This window comes from Cervus elaphus, chromosome 27, assembly GCF_910594005.1.
Source record: "Cervus elaphus chromosome 27, mCerEla1.1, whole genome shotgun sequence".
Classification (NCBI taxonomy): Eukaryota; Metazoa; Chordata; class Mammalia; order Artiodactyla; family Cervidae; genus Cervus; species Cervus elaphus.
Window position 1 is genome coordinate 9,559,404 of NC_057841.1, and position 3,953 is coordinate 9,563,356.

The window sequence follows — 3,953 nt, forward strand, 5'->3', positions numbered from 1 at the left end:
TCAAAGCCATCATGAGATATCACCTCACAAATATCACCTGTTAAAACGGCTATTACCACCCCACCCTTCCAAAAAAGATAACAACTTGGATGAACCTTCAGGAAAGCGTGCTGTGTGAAAATTCAGTCTCAAAGGTTACATTCCACTTAAATAAATCACATTCTTGAGATGACAAAATTTTAGAAATGATGGTAAAATTAGTAGTTACCAAGGATTAGACTGAAGGTGGGTGATCAGTGTGGTTATATATATTAAAAAAATCAATAGGAGAGCTCCTTGGAGTAACAGAATATTTTGTATCTTGATTCTGGTGGTAAATACAGAAACCTGCACAGATGTTAAAATTGAACAGAACTTAACACACACATCCCCACACTGTACGTTCAAGTAAACTCAGGAAATCAGAATAGAAGTGGTAAATTTTATCAGTGTAAATATCTCAGTTTTAACAGTAGTCTAGCTTTTTTTTTTCTTTTTAGCAAAATGTTGATATGGGGGAAATGCATAAAATGTAGACAGAATCTCTTTTATATGACTTCTTTTACTGCATGTAAACACATAATGATCTCAATAAAATTTTCAATTAAAAGAAGTTCATTTCCTTCTCAGCACCTGAAGAAATAGAGAGGTCGTCGTTTGTTCCCCATCAAAATCTAAGCATGTGTTGCACACACGTTAGTGATCACAGCAGCAGTCATCCACTTGCTTGCTTCCTCCAGATACAGAAAAGGGCCTTGCCACTTACCAACAGCTACGGCACAGGGTCAGTTCTTTCTGCTGCTGTGAAATCCGGAGATTTTAAATTGCTTATAATTTTTTTAAATGCACATTTAATGTGGACCCAAATCAGCTTAGTATTATTACCCTGTCTGAGATAACCTCTTATCTAAACCACTACCCCGCCTCCACTGTACAAAACAGCTGAATGTAGCTTGGCGAACTGGGGTTCCCACTTGGCTGTTTTTGTCAGGATCACACTGAGCCTGCCTGATCTCTCTTGGATGAAGTTGACAGGTGGCGCCTGGATTTTCTTGCTCACTGGAACACCCTTGCAAATCCTACACATCTGTAATTAAGCAGGGCTACAATTTCTTGATGAGCCATGTTTGAAACTTCAGCTTTTGTTTGTGTTGTTTGTACAGTTTCTTGACCACTGTATGGGCTTCCCAGGTGGCTCAGTGGTAAAAAGAACCCGCCTGCCAATGCAGGAGACACAGAAGATTAAGTTTCGATCCCTGGGTTGGGAAGATCCTCTGGGGGAGAAAATGGCAACCCACTCCAGTATTCTTACCTGGAGAATCCCATGGACAGAGGAGCCTGGTGGGCTACAGTCCATGGGGTACCAAAGAGTCGGACAGGACTGAAGCGCCTTAGCACGCACGACCACCGTATAGGTCAAAGGTAATGCCTTTCTGTTTTCTCTTCCACTCATCTGGGCTACTGTCTTGCCCTGGTGATGCCTTATATTAATATTTCCTAGATAACTTTTCCATTTCAGTGGGCACTCGGGTAAAATGCATCACTTAAATCTCAGGAAACCTTGTTAGATAGATATTTTGATCCCCATGCTTACACGTATGAAACAGAAATTCTGGGTAATTTTCTAAGCTCCTAAGCAAGAGAGCCTGACTTGAATTCCAGGTTTTCTGATTCTAAATTGAGTGTCTTCCCCTGACAATCAGGACTACTGGGGCGAAACAAAGCCTTCCTGTCTCCATGACTCATTTGACCTTGCTGAAGAGGTGTTGGCAAGCTCTGAGAGCCCCCAGCAGGGGCCTCCGGTCCCAGTCAGGCTTTTCAGTATAAACAGATAAACCAGGATGGTTAGAATACTGCCTCAAATAGCACAGACTTTCTTAAGCTTTTCTTAAGACTTTCTTTATTGGCCTATGGATTTTCAAAAACAGCTACCTAAAGTAATAGTTTAAGGTCATACTTCCTGAGCTATTGACAAATAGAGTAATTAGTTCTGAAAAAGTGCTCACTCCATGATGAGACAAGAACGTCCTCCGAAGAGAAGGAACAGTGACCCGATGCTTATTGAAGAGGCGAGTAAATGCAGGAGGATGTGAGGCTGGTGATGTTGGGGTGGAGGATACGGCATTAAGCCATTTTAAAGAGACTTAGCTTAAAGGTCCGATTGAACAAAACAAATTATGCAACCTACTTGGAATACTGGATAGTCAGAGATGATTTGCTTCATTTGTTGAATCTTTGAACATTTTATGTCTTTGTTGCAGGTTTGTGTATTTTCTTTCCCAGTCTCTTGACACATCTCTGTTGATGATGTCTTTCTAGAGAGAGAAGGAAGGCCAATTACATTCCCCTTTGTGGATGAACTGAATCAGCCATCCAGGTGTGTTTTAAAAAACAATCAAAACGCTGGAAATTTCTCTCTGCTTCCCCCCAGTTAACATTGTCTTGGATAGAACCGGTTTAAATGAAAAGAACATGGAAAGTCCGATGAAGCGTGGCACTCATTTGCTTTCACTGTTGTGCTTCAGCATCAGGTGAGCTGTGTACTGAGTTCATATCTGAGCCCTCGGAGGGGCTGCCCACAAGCAGAAGCCTTGAAGCTGGAGTGTCTGAGCGGGTTCTTCCTCCAGCCGTGGTCCCTGGGGACACACGAGCTGCAGCATCTATAACAATGGGAACAAATAGAGTGATTTGCAGGACTTTTGTTATTTGGATTAAATAAAAGAGAAGCTATTAATACTTGTGGGCTTCCCTGGTGGCCCAGTAGTGAAGAATGCAGTAGGCACAAGAGACTTGGGCTTGATCCCTGGGCTGGGAAGATCCCCTGGAGGAGGAAATGGCACCCCACTCCAGTATTCTTGCCTGGAGAATCCCGTGGGCAGAGGAGCCTGGGGGGCTACAGTCCATGGGGTCACAAAGAGTCGGACATGACTTTGTAACTGATCAAGCACCACACCCAGACAACTGTTTCAAATTACTGTCTATTTACAATTTAAAAATTAGATTATGCACTAAGCTAAATAGCAATTACATAGCTAGCATCTAATATTAATTCTAATAATCTATACATATGTAACAGTGATAATTTTTCTTTCAGTTATTTATATTTTCATCTTCTTTTCTTATCTCACCACGCAGGCAATATGCTTCAGGACAAGGTTGAACAGCGCTGCTATCAGGAGGAGATTCTTGACTTGTTCCTGATCATAATCGCTGAATCATTAAGCATGAAACCTGCTATATATTTTTGTTGGAGGATTATTACCTTGAGAGTCATTTTTTTCTTTTCTGATTTTGTATAAATTTTCATTATGAAAGGCTATTAAATTTTATCAAACACTTTTTCTGCATCTAATGAGATGATCATGGAATTTAAGTCCTTTGATATGTTCATGTGATACAATTTCTTAATTGATTTGACTGTTAACTTTTCTATTAAAACTTTCCTGCTGTCTTACCCTTTTCATACATTGTTGGACTTGGTTTGCAGTCTCATTTCAGGTTTTGTATTAGTGTTCACGAGCGAGGCTGGACTTTCATTTTCCTTCTTGCCTTGAGCCTGTCAGGCTCAGTATTCTAAAGTCATACTGACCACACCTGTGGAGTCTTTTTCTGGAACTGAAATGGTTTATGCAAGAGGCATTTGATCCTTGAATACCTGATGAAGCTTGTAGTGATCTCTTGGTGTTTTTTTGGAGGAAAATCTTTGAAAAGGATCTGATAGTGACTGTGGGGCTGTTCGGGTCTTTTTTTCTTATTTACTGAAGCTTAGTTGCTTAGCAATGCTGTGTTAAGCGAAGTGACTCAGTCACACGTGCACGTGGACACATATCCTCCCTTTGTCCCCACAGGTCACGGAGTGGAGGTCTGTGTGTTATACAGGAGATTCTCGTCAGTTACCCGTGTTATTCATGGTAAGATGTATATGTGTCTGAGTTCTAATTCTTTTTGAGTCTCTCGTTTCCACTCTGTCAAGG

General features: G+C 41.1%; 1 long non-coding RNA gene across 1 annotated transcript; it reads left to right on the forward strand.

Annotated features, from left to right (window-relative positions):
* Nucleotides 1-2,249: 2,249 nt before the first annotated feature.
* Nucleotides 2,250-3,318, forward strand: LOC122685007. Its single transcript, XR_006338215.1, has 2 exons — nucleotides 2,250-2,510; nucleotides 3,115-3,318. It is a non-coding gene; the product is annotated as an uncharacterized LOC122685007 (long non-coding RNA).
* Nucleotides 3,319-3,953: the final 635 nt, after the last annotated feature.